The sequence below is a fragment of the Chiloscyllium punctatum genome, chromosome 31 (assembly GCF_047496795.1).
Source record: "Chiloscyllium punctatum isolate Juve2018m chromosome 31, sChiPun1.3, whole genome shotgun sequence".
Lineage (NCBI taxonomy): Eukaryota > Metazoa > Chordata > Chondrichthyes > Orectolobiformes > Hemiscylliidae > Chiloscyllium > Chiloscyllium punctatum.
This window is the reverse complement of record NC_092769.1, coordinates 30,493,753-30,506,758: the sequence shown is the minus strand read 5'-3', so window position 1 is coordinate 30,506,758 and position 13,006 is coordinate 30,493,753. Positions and strand designations below refer to the sequence as shown.

The 13,006-nt window shown below is 44.6% G+C and overlaps 1 long non-coding RNA gene across 6 annotated transcripts in view; it reads right to left on the bottom strand.

Annotated features, from left to right (window-relative positions):
• LOC140456928 (uncharacterized) overlaps positions 1–11,369 on the bottom strand; it is a 32,396-nt gene extending 21,027 nt beyond the window's left edge. For 5 of the 6 annotated variants that reach the window (XR_011953218.1, XR_011953221.1, XR_011953220.1 and 2 more), the window contains exons 1-4: positions 11,285–11,369; positions 9,080–9,186; positions 2,646–2,734; positions 115–222 (exon numbers count right to left, since the gene is read on the bottom strand). This is a non-coding gene — a long non-coding RNA (uncharacterized lncRNA). Of the gene's footprint in view, positions 1–114; positions 223–2,645; positions 2,735–9,079; positions 9,187–10,963; positions 10,983–11,284 lie in introns of those variants that run through there. The other variant, XR_011953219.1, reaches the window with a different exon arrangement.
• Positions 11,370–13,006: the final 1,637 nt, after the last annotated feature.

The window sequence follows — 13,006 nt, the reverse complement described above, 5'->3', positions numbered from 1 at the left end:
AAAAGGATTACTGGACACATATTGAAGATTTTGGGGAGATCTATTGAGGGACGGTTTGATTCAAAGGAGAATTTTTATGCAGAAAATGGAATTGAGCTGGAACAAAATACTCACACACAGTGCAAATATCCAGGTCCTGAGGTCCTGATGAATGGAGTAATTCAATCAGAGTTTGGCATTACAGTTACTGAGATTGCCATCTGAATATCCACCTGTAGTATCCTGTAATACAAATTTATAAAATCTGTCACTGTCAGTTCAGGTTAGAAACTCACACCATCCCCTCCTCCTGGTCCAGGATGACTGTACATATTACCCCTTGTGGAGGTCAGTAGTCAGTTCAGGGGGAAATCTATGTGGGTTTCTATGATTTTCCAACTTGGGACTTCATGTGACTGAACAGGGCAGATCTTTGACACATGGGACAGAATGTTCCAAGAGTCAGTGAGATTTGGAGAGCAGGATTTCCTTCCTTTTCTTTCCTTCCGTTCTGCCGCTGTGCCTCATCAATAAGACATGGGGTGGGGGGGGGTGTGAAAGGCTCATGCAGCTCGATGGGCAAGTTGTCTCCATTCTGACCAAAGGGCAGCAAGATCCTCCCAGTCATTCCAAAGAGTCTCTCTGAAAAGACAGCAACTCAGCATGCTTCCCACTGGCCGGTGCTCCCTGGAAAGGTTTAGAAGAATGAGGGGGGAGTCTCCTAGAAAATGTAGAACAGTAAAATTCCAAAAGGATTATAAACAGTTTACAGAGATGGATTCGGAGAAGTGGACAAGTTGGTAAATGGAGCATAACTTGGGATAATGTGAAGTTGTTCATTTTGGAGGAGGTAATAAAAGAACAGAGGACTATTTAAATGGTGGAAACTGTAGAAAGCTGCAACACAAAAGGGACCAGGGGGTAACTGTGCAGGAAACACAGAAAGCTAGCACACAGTTACAACAGGTCATCAGGAAGGGGAATGGAATATTATTCCTGATTTCAGGGGATTTGCAGTATAAGAGTTTGGAGTATATACCTGAGAGCCACTTTATATATGCGAGTGAGACCACATATGGAGTAATGAGAGAAATTTTGGTCCCTTTATTTAAGGAAATACATCACTTCATCGGAAGCATTCAGAGAAGATTTACTGGGATGATCCCTGGTTTGCAGGGACTATCTTTTAAGAAAAGGCTGAAGAAGTTGGGACTGGACTCATTGGATTTGGGGGAGAATGAGAGGCGATCTTATTGAAACATAGGCTTATTAAGGGGTATGTCAGGGTAAATACTGAGAGGATGTGTCCCATCATGAGGGAACCTAGAACCAGATTCTGGGTCAGTTGCAGAATCAAGGGTTCTGTTTTAGATTTGTCAACTTTAATGCAACACAGACATGGGTAAGGGGTTTCAGTAGCAATGGAGCTGGGGTGAGGTGGAGAAAAGCAACATTTTAGAGATCGGAATTCCAGGTGTTTGCAATTGTGTAGATGTCTGATCAGAAGGTTACCTTGGGGTCAGAACATGAGAGCAATATTGTTAAGTTCTGCCTCAGGCATTTCCCAGTAAGAGGGAGGGGCTGAGCAGTAAGGGAAAGTAATTTGTAATAGCAACTGAAGGCAATGGGTTTAACCATTGCAGTGTTTCATTGGAGGAAATTGCAGCCAATTGTTTGGTAAGCAGTTTGATGAATGAGTAACAGTGGAGCAATGGAGAGGGATGATAGGGAGAGAGAGCTGGGCATCGTCAGTGTACATGGGAAACCGATACGATGTCACCTCCTGGCAGTGTGTAGGTGAGATACAGGAGGGGACAAAGATAGATCCTGGATGGACACCACATATGAGGAATTCAGAAAGGAAAGGGAGAGTGGAGATGGAGCAGGATTTTCCAACAACCTTGAGGTCAAGTATTAGTTCTTAGCAGAATTGGAGAGAAGGACATAACCAGAAAAGACAGACAGAACAACGAAAAATATTTGTGAATTGGGGAGGGGGAGTGATGAGGAGGGGCCCGACTCCAAAACTGCTATTTCTACATCAGTGACATCACCCAACTCCACCATAGTCTCAGCCCATTTACTGAAATACTCGTCCATCCCTGTGTTATCTCCAGACTACGTTATCCAAACACAGTCCTGGCCAGCCTCCCACATTCAACTTACATATAATCCCAAGAGTATCGAAAACCCTCCTGCCCGAGTGCTCACTTGCACCAAAACTTGTTGATTCATCAAAAGGCTCCTTCCAAGCAACAATTTAAAATTCTCTCCCTTGATGTAATTCCTGGCTGTGAACATCCCTGTCTCCCTGAACCACACAACCTGAGAGACCTCGACAACTCATTTTCTTTCAGACTCCCAAAGATGCATTTACTCATTGCTTCACCAGTCTGGCTGTTTCGACACGGTCAAGGGAACAAAGTCTGGAATTCGCACCCTGACCCTCTCAGACTTGCTTTCCTCCTTTAATGTATTCCTGAAAACCTGCTTATTTGGCAATACTTTTGATCACCTGACCTAATATCCCCATCTGTGGCCTTATGTCAGAAATTCTCAATTTCTGTGAAATTATAAAAATGATAAAAACACAAACCGTTGTTGATTTGCACACACATTGTCAACTCTTCACTGTCACTGAGTGAATAATCTGTAACATCTCTTACCCAAGTCACCACACCAACTGCAGCTGTACAAGGAAGTCAAACATCACCCTCTCCACAGGCAATGGGGCTTTGGCATTAATCACTGGTGTCTGTGGAGAGAGAAACACATAGTTGATATTTCAGGGAGTGCTAAATGCATTACAGGAAGTGAGAATGTTGCAGAATTTGATGGTCAGAAATGGAAGGAAAATGCACTCTTTTGTTGAAAAAAAGATTTATTCACTGGCAAAGATACTGTGGAAAATTTAGTCCGTTGAGAGAGCAGCACATTGTCAGGGGTTGGGCAGCAGAGGAAAATTAACTTACAAAAGGTCTGTGAAAGTAACAGTAAAACACTAAACAAGCCAAACAGCCTGTGCCCAAAGACTTTAACTCCCCTTCCCGCTCCACCAAAGATATGCAGGTCCTGGGCCACCTCCACCGCCAAATCCCAGGCATCTGATGCCTGGATGAAGAACGCCTCATCATCTGTGTTCAGATCCTCCAATCACATGGGATCAATGTGGATTTCACCAGTTTCCTCATTTCCACTCCACCCACCTTATCCCAGATCCAGCCTTCCAACTCGGCACTGCCCTTTTGACCTGTCCTACGTTTCCATCTTCCTTCCCACCAATCAGCTGCTGCCTGACCTGCTGTGCTTTTCTAGCATCACACTCTTTGACATTGAAAACATCCTGACTCTGACACTGTGTAAATCCTGCCCTATCACTCCCTGCCAAGGAAGGCTGTGCATGCGTCCCCCTACAGCTTGCCCCTCTCAAAGTTGGCAGCCACACACATGTCCCGTGGATCACTGCCCCCAATAAAGATGGCGGCGATCACTCACACCTTTCACCATTTGAAGCATTTTCCCGTTTGCCACAAACACAGGCCTGGGATTTTCAAATTTGTGTTTTCCGATGTGCACTAAGTTCTGTAAAACGTCTCAGCCCGTTCCATTAAAATTTCCTTCTCTTCCTGATCAATATGTCTTTCCTTAACCATGCCCTGCACCTTCACACATTTCCATTGCCTTGATCACAACATCACAGTGCTGCCAGTGAAGCTTATCACGTGGTATCACTTTATTCCTGATGAAGGGCTTTTGCCCGAAACGTCGATTTTGCTGCTCCTTGGATGCTGCCCCTTGGATGCTGCCTGAACTGCTGTGCTCTTCCAGCACCACTAATCGAGAGGCTTATCATGTGGTTGAGTGTAGCCACGCCCCTCATTCACTCAGACCAACCGGCACGACCTTGTCTTTCAGCCCCGTCCCCATCCTTTTATTGGTCCTGCACTGAGATCAATCACCAGAGGCCCTTTGTGAGCTGGAGCATGCTCAGTGCTTCCTGCTTTTGCTGCTGTTTATCAGGTATAAGAGAGAGAGTGTTCATTCCTGTTTCTCCTAATGTCAGACATTAACAACAACGACCTGCATTGTATGGAGCCTTTCACACTGACAAATCTCCTAAAGTGCTTCACGAATGCTGGAAATGTTGATTAAAGAGAACAACTTTAAGATACATCTTTGAGGAGTATAGAGGGGGTTGGGAAGGATATTTAAGAGATTTTTAGATCAGACAAACCGTCTAAAGAGCAACCCACCCAGACCAATTCCCCTACATCTAACACGACGGGCAATTTAGCATGGCCAATTCACCTAACCTGTACATTTTTGGACTGTGGGAGGAAACCGGAGCACCCGGAGGAAACCCACGCAGACACTGGGAGAATGTGCAAACTCCACACAGACAGTTGCCGGAGGTGGGAATAGAACGCGGGTCTCTGGCACTGTGAGGCAGCAGTGTTAACCACTGTGCCACCGTGCCGCCCATCTGCAACTCTGTCCTCTGCAGCTCCAATCATGGAGTGATGTCTGTGGAGAACAGCTTACGACGGAGACAGTTAGTGGCTAACCGTAGTTTAGCAACCCCATGTCCTAGCCCCCCTACCCCACACACCAGTACTTGTTCTCACAGCCTGTCATTACACATTACCTATGGTTAGCCACTAACAGTTTCCACTAACAGCTAGTAGCCCTCCCCCAGCTAGATCGTTATCCACTCCTTTATCCAACCCTTCTTCTCGCTCTATTCCCACCTATCCTTTAATCCTTACATCCTCCCCTAAACCCTTCCCTCTGCATATAAACCAACATTTTTTTCTCTCAGTATCAGTTCTGAGGAAGGGACACCGGATCTGAAATGTTAACTCTGATTTCTCATCACAGATACTGCCAGACCTGCTGAGCTTTTCCAGAACCTCCTGGTTGTTTTTTCTGATTTACATCTTCCACAGTTCTTTTGGTTTTAATTTCCCGGGAGTTTGTAATTCAGGTCCCACAGCCTCTGTCCCAGTCTCTGCTGTCTCTCCCAACCCCACCCAGTGACACGGCACCTGCACAGCTCATGGACCTGTGTCATCTTGCTGGCCACACCCCTCATTCACTCCCATTGGCTGCAGGACCACACAGACTCTCCTCCCATTGGTCTGGAGCTGCCGTCAATCAGCCGGGCCCCATTGTGATGAGAGTGGAGGGCTAATCCCTCTCTCTGCCCTGGGATGAGCTTCATCATTCACAGTGAATGGGGCAGTACCACAGAGCACAGGGCCTGGGGGCTATTCAGCCCATTGGGGCTGTACTCTCTCCCTCTGGAGATGCTGCAAATCTGTCCCAAATCCCCTCCTATTTGCCCACAGCCCCCCAAATCTTTCCTTAAAAATTAAAATTCCAAGTCTCTTTCAGAATACCTGCTGAATCTGTGTCATTCAGACTGTTCCAGATGCTCAGAACTTACTGAGTACAATAATGTTCACATTTTCACTTTGTATTATTTGACAATTACTTGAAAGTAGTTACTAAAAGTTATGACAGTGTTAACAATTCCTCTCTCTCCTCAAATTCAAGACCTTGGAACCAAATCTGCACCAGGTCAAAATCACTGCTTCACCTTCTCAGCTCCAAGGACAATTATCTGTGCTTCAGCTTGCTCTCCACAAAAGAGGAATGCATCTTAGTTTATTAATGTCATAGACATATACAGCACAGAAACAGAACTTCGGTCCAATTCATCCATGCCAACTAGGAATCCTAAACTACTGGAGTCCCATTTGCCAGCTATTGACCTGTATCCATCAAAACCCTTCCTGTTCACGTACCCAATCGGATGCCTTTTAAATGTTGTGATTTTATCAGCCTCCACTACTTCATCTGGCAGCTCATTCCATACACACACCACACTCAGCTTGCAAACGTTGCCCTTAGATTCCTTTTAATCGTTGCCCTCTCAACCATGTGCTCCAGTTTTGGACCCATCTAACCTCAGGAAAAAGAACCCCGTCTGCTCACCTTATCCATGCCCCTCGTGATTTTATAAATCTCCATGAAGTCACCTCTCAGTCTTGGACTCTCCAGGGAAATTAACCCCAACCTATTCAGCCTCTCCCTGTAGCCCAAATCCTCCAAACCTGGCAACGTTTTTGTAAATCTTGTCCGAACCTTTTCACGTTTCACAACATCCTTCCCAGAACAGGGAAAATCAAACTGAAAACAGAATTCGAGAAGTGGCTTAATCAATGTATTTTAAATGTTGTAATTGTACTCTCCTTCACCCCTTCCCTTGGCAGCTCACTCCAAACATGCACTGCCCTCAAACTGTCCAACTCTGGCAAAGTCCTTGCAAACATTTTCTGAAATGTTTCAAGCTTCACAACATCATTCCTGGAACAGGGAGATTGGAACTGAAAACAGAATTCCAGAAGAGCCTTAATCAATGTCCTGTACAGCAACAACATGACGGAGAGCATAACAAACGCTGCATTCACTCCCTTACCTACCTGTGACTCTACTTTCAAGGAACTATGAACCTGCACTCCAAGGTCTCTTTGTTCAGCAACACTTCCCAGGACCTTACCAGTAAGTGTATAAGTCCTGCCCTGATTTGTCTTTCCAAAATCCAACAGCTAACATTTATCTCAATTGAACTCTATCTGCCATTCCTTGCTCCACTGGCCCATCTGATCAAGATCCTGTTGTATTCTGAACTAACCTTCTTCGCTGTCCACTACACCTCCAATTTTGGTGTCTTGTGTAAAGCTACTAACCATATCTCATATATTCACATCCAAGTCATTTATATAAGGACCCAATAATTGATCCTTGTAGCACACTGCTGCTCACAGTCCTCCAGTCCACAAAGCAAATCTCCATCATCACCCTCTGTCTCCTACCATCAAGCCAGTTTCGTACCCAAATGGCTTGTTCCCCTTCATTCCATGTTATGTAACCCTGCTAACCAGTCTGCTTTGTGGAATCTTGTCGAATGTCCATATAAACAACGTTCACAGCCTGGTTTAATCAATTTTCTTTGTCACTTCAAAACATTCAGTCAAGTTAGTGAGACACTATTGTGCACGTACAAAGCCACATTGAGAACAGTCAATAATTATTCCTTACTTTTCCAAATAGATGGATATCCTGTCCCTCAGAATCCTTTCCAACAACTTGCCTGCCACTGACTTCAGGCTCACTATTTTCTTGTTCCATGGCCTCTCCTTACCACCTTTTTAAAATAATGGCACCTCATCTGTCGCTATCAATGATACAAATACCTCAGGAGAGGCCCAACAATCACTTCCCTAGATTTCCAGAAAGTTCCGGGATACATCTGATCAGGTCCCAGGGCTTTATTCAACTTGATGCGATTCAAGACATCCAGTAACACCTCCACTGTAACATGGATACTTTTCAAGTTCTCTCTGTTTATTTCTCCAAACTCTCGAGCTTCCATATCTTTCTCCAGTAAAAATGACGTGAAATATTTCCATATCTTTCCCACCCCTGGTGGTTCCATAGACAGCCTCGTTAATCTTTAAGGGGTCCTATTCTCTGGTCCAGTTAATCTTTTGTCTGTGATATATTTGTTTGATCTCTTTGGATTCTACTTAAACCATTTCCTGAAGCTATTTCATGTCAAACAGCATCAGCAGCAAGCAACAGAGCTAAACGATCCCACAACCAATAGATCAGATCGGAGCTCTGCAGTTCTGCCACACCCAGTTGTGAACGGTGATGGACAATTAAATAACTCACTGGAGGAAACATCACAGATATCCCCACCCTTACCGGTGAAGGGGTCTCACACGCCCACGCACCAGATAAGATGACAGCATTTGCAGCAATCTTCAGCCAGAAGTGCAAAGTGGGATGATCCATCTCAGCCTTCTCCAGTGATTTCCAACATCACAGATGTGAGTTTTAAGCCAGTTTGATTCAGTGTGAATAACATCAAGAAATGGTTAAGTAGTGCAAAGGCTACGGGCCCTACCAATATTCTGGCAATAATACTGATGGTTTGAGCTCCAGAACTTGCCACCCACCAAGCTAAGGACCGCTCCAGCCCTGGCATCTAGCGACAATGTGGAACCTTGCCCAGGGATGTTCAGCACAAAAACACAGGGCAATGCAACCCAAGCAATTTCCATCTATCAGTCCACACTCGATCAGCAGTAAAGTGATGGAAGATGTCATCAACAGGGGTATCAAGCAGCATCTGCACAGCAATAGCCAGCTGAGTGACACTCATTTTAGGCTCCACCAGGGTCACTCAGCTCCCGATTGTGTTACGGGCCTGATTCACAACCTGACAACCAGCTGAATCCCAGAGGTGAGGTGAGGGTGACAGCCCAGTCCCACTCCAAGATCACTATTTCTAGCTGATTCTACCCTTGTCTCAGCTCATATGCTGTCATCCACCTTGTGTTATCTCCAGACGTCAGTATCCAAACACACTCCTGGCCAGCTTCCCACATTCAATCTCCCTGTAATCTTAAGAAAAACTAAATCTCTGCTGCCCAAGTACTCCCTCGTACCAAAACTTGTTGATCCATCACAAGGCTCCTATTCATAATCAACAACATAGAGCCACAGAGATGTACAGAATGGAATCAGACCCTTCAATCCAACCCGTCCATGCCAACCAGATATTCCAACCCAATTCCGTCCCACCTGCCAGCATCCGGCCCACATCCCTCAATTTAAAATTCTGACCCTTGATTTAATTCCTGATTGTGATCATCCCTAGCTTGCCGCATCAGACCTCCGTGAAGACCTCGACAACCCATTCTGTTCGAGACTCCCAATGATCTATTAATTCATTACTTCACCTGTGTGGCTGCTTTTACAGTTGCCAAAGCATCATTTTCTGAAATTCGCAGCCAAAACCTCACAGGTCTGCTTTCCTCCTTTAAGACATTCCTCAAAGCCTGCTTATTTGGCAATGCTTTTGGTCACCTGACCTAATACCATCAGTCTCTGACCTTATGTCTAAAGTTCCCAATAATATTTTTGTGAAATTATAAGCATGATGATAAAACTACAAACTGTTCTTGATTTGGACATTACCTTCAAATCATCACTGTTGCTGTAATGAATACTCTGTAATATCTCTTACCTAACCACATTGTGGGAGTACCTTCACCACACAAACTGCAGCTGTACAAGAAAGTCAAACATCACCCTCTCCACAAGCAACAGGACTTTGGCATTAATCACTGGTATCTGTGGAAGGAGAAACACAGTTGATGTTTCAGGGAGTGCAAAACAGATTACAGGGAATGAAAATGGTGCAGAATTTGATAGTCCGAAATGGAAGGAAAATACACTTGCTTATTGGAAAAAAGAATTCTTGAGTGTCAAAGATTTTCCAGAAAGAAAATTAATAAGCAGCACATGGTCAGGGGCTGGGCGGCAGAGAAAAATTAACTTACAAAAATGTCTGTAAAAGTAATCGTAAAATACGAAACAGACCAAAAATACACCCATTGTTTGATACTGAGCAAGCTAGATATTGACAAAGTGCTCATAAGGGAGCCCAGAGATGAAGTATAGCTGTAGAAGCTGTTATGATCCCACAGTCATAGAGACGTATTGCACCGACACAGACCCTTCGGTTTAACTCATCCTTGCCAACCCGGTATCCGAACCTAGTCTATTCCCATTTGCCAGCACTTGGCCCATATCCCTGTAAATGCTTCCTAATCATATCATGTGTCTATTTAGATGCCTTCAACATGTTTTAATTGTACTAGCCTCCACCACTTCCTCTGGCAGCTCATTCCACCCACTGCATGAAAGAGTTGTTCTTTAGCCCCCTTTGAATTTTTGCCCCGTTAACCCTAAAGCAATGTCCTCTACTTTTGGACACCACTACTCCAGGGAAAACACCTTGTTCATTTACCCTGTTCATGCTCCTCATGATTGTATAAATCTCCATAACATCACCGCTCAGCCTATGGCACTCCAGGGAAAACAGCCCCAGCCTTTTATGCCTCATCCTGTAGCTCAAATCCTCCAACCCTAACAACATCCTTGTAAGTCTTTTTTGAAACCTTTCAAGTTTCACAGCACCCTTCTGATAGGAGGCAGGCCAGAATTGCACACAATATTCCAAAAGTGGCCTAATGAATGTCCTGTACAGCAACATGACCTCCCACATCCGATATTCAATGCTCTAGCCAATAAAGGAAAATACACTGAACACCTTCTTCATCATCCTATCTACCTGCAACTTGACTTGGAAGTACTGTGAACCTGCAGTCCAAGGTCTCTTTGTTCTGCAAACGTCTCCAGGGCCTTTCCATTCAGTGCATAAGTCCTGGGCTGAAAAACGTATTGCTGGAAAAGCACAGCAGGTCAGGTAGCATCCAAAGATCGGGATAATCGACATTTCGGGCATGAGCCCTTCTTCAGGAATCCTGAAGAAGGGCTCATGCCCGCAATGTCGATTCTCCTGATCTTTAGATGCTGCTTGACCTGCTGTGATTTTCCAGCAACACATTTTTGAGCTCTGATCTCCAGCATCTGCAGTCTTCACTTTCCCCTAGAGTATAAGTCCTGCCTTGACTTGCTTTTCCAAAATGCAGCATCTCACATTTATCTAAATTAATGCTCTAGCCAATAAAGGAAAATACACTGAACACCTTCTTCATCATCCTATCTACCTGCAACTTGACTTGGAAGTACTGTGAACCTGCAGTCCAAGGTCTCTTTGTTCTGCAAACGTCTCCAGGGCCTTTCCATTCAGTGCATAAGTCCTGGGCTGAAAAACGTATTGCTGGAAAAGCACAGCAGGTCAGGTAGCATCCAAAGATCGGGATAATCGACATTTCGGGCATGAGCCCTTCTTCAGGAATCCTGATCAATATTTCACTGTAACCTGAGGTAACCTTCTTCCCTATGCACAATACCTCCAATTTTGATTGACCTGCAAACTCAGTTACGATAGCAAGTCCTTTAAATGAATGACGAAACAAATCCAGAAATAAACATTCATTACTCTGAGTTTGAATGTACTCTGTGTAAATCCTGCCCAATGACTCTGTACCAGAGAAAGGCTGCACATGCGCCTGGCTGCACCTTGCCCCCTACAAAGATGGCGGCTGCGCACGTGTCCAGTGAATCGTTGCCCCGAATAAAGATGGCGGTGCTCACTCAGGCCTGCAGCCGCGCTGAGGCAATTTCCCTTTTACTACAAACACGGGACTGGGAAGTTCAAATTTGTGTTTTCCGACGTGCACAACATGCTTGTAAAACCTCTCCCCTCATAGCAATACAGTTTTTCTCCCGTTTCCCTCTGTTTATTTGTTTCTTTCCTTACCGTATCCTTTCGCTCCATAACTTCCGGAAAATTCATTACAGCGACTCTCCGCTGCGCGCGAGGGTAACCACGTGGTTTAGTCTAGTTCTGCCCCTAGTTCACTTCGATTGGTTGGAGGACCAACCTCCCCTGGTCCTCCAGTTCCGCCCACCGTCCTTTCATTGGTCCGGTGCTGACATCAATCACCCCTGGTCCCTTTGTTGGCTCGAGCATGCACTGTGCGTCCTGCTTTCGCTGATATGTTGGATAATGCGATGGGAGAGTTTACTGAGGGGAAGGATCCCTTTGTGTGAGCTCTGCAGTAGATTTCCTTTATACATGGAGGGAATTGCCTTCCTACTCATGACTGTATAGCTGTGATTGATGAACCAATGCCAAATGATCCAGTACATAAACACACCATTTTCACAACATCTGAGATCTTCAGCACATTGTATCACACTCTTCTTTGGAGATAAAAAAAGCATGAAATGGAGCCTCAAGGAATCGGATCCGGAGTAGGGCATTCATTCCCTTCGGCTTGTTCCCCCATTCTATCAGATCATGGCTGGGCCAACCCAGACCTCAACACCTCTTTTATGCTTGATCCGCATAGCCCTCAACTGCTCAATATTTCAAAAATCTATCTGCCCTCTTTTAGAATAATTTGAGACAGAATCATAAATTCCCTACTGTGTGGAAACAGGCCCTTCAGCCCAACAAGCCAAGCTGACCCTCTGATGACGAACCCAACCAGATCCATTCCCCTTCCACATTTAACTTTCACAATTTTTGGTGCTAGAAAATTCTAGCCATTCACTGAGAGAAAAAAATTCTTTACATTTTTTACAAAATGAATGTTCCCTTATGTAATGTTTAGTTTGAGACTTCATTGGTGCTAGAAGATCGAGTCAACATCTACCCTGTCAAGCTCCTCAGAACCTTGTTTCCATAAGATCACCCCTTATATTATGTGGGTGGCACAGTGGTTAGCACTGATATCTCACAGTGCCAAAGACCTGGGTTTAATTCCTGCCTCAGGTGACTCTCTGTGTGGAGTTTGCACGTTGTCTGCGTGGGTTTCCTCCGGGTGCTCCGGTATCCTCCCACAATCCAAAAAAAGTGCAGGTTAGGTGAATTGGCAATGCTAAATTGCCTGTAGTGTTAGGTGAAGGGGTGAATGTTGGGGAATGGATCTGGGTGGGTTGTGCTTCGTCAGATCGGTGTGGACTTGTTGGGCCAAAGTGCCTGTTTCCACACTGTATGTAATCTGTTTGTCGAGATTCTATTGAATAATGACCTAACCTGTTTAGCTATTCTTGATAGGTCAACCTTTTCATCCTTGAAGCGGCTAGCTGAATTTTTTTTGAATTGTCTCCAATACTGGTTTATCCCTTATTAAATATGGGAGCTAACATTGTGTACAGTACTCCAAGTGAGGTCTCAGCAACAGCCAGTGTGGTTAACCAATCCTCACTCCATGCAAATAGGTTACCCCTGACACAGTGAGCTCCTGTATTATGCAATTAACTTTTCTATAGCACCTTATCATATGCATTTTTTAAAACCCAAATACAGAACATCATTGGATTGCCCTTTATCAGCCCTGCTTGTTATCTCCTAAATGAACTGTTGCAAATTTGTCATAGTGTCTCTTTCACAAAACCCAGTCTACAATGTTAAATGATAAGCTTTTCTAAATGTCCTGCTATTTATTACTTTAATATTCGACTCTGCCATATT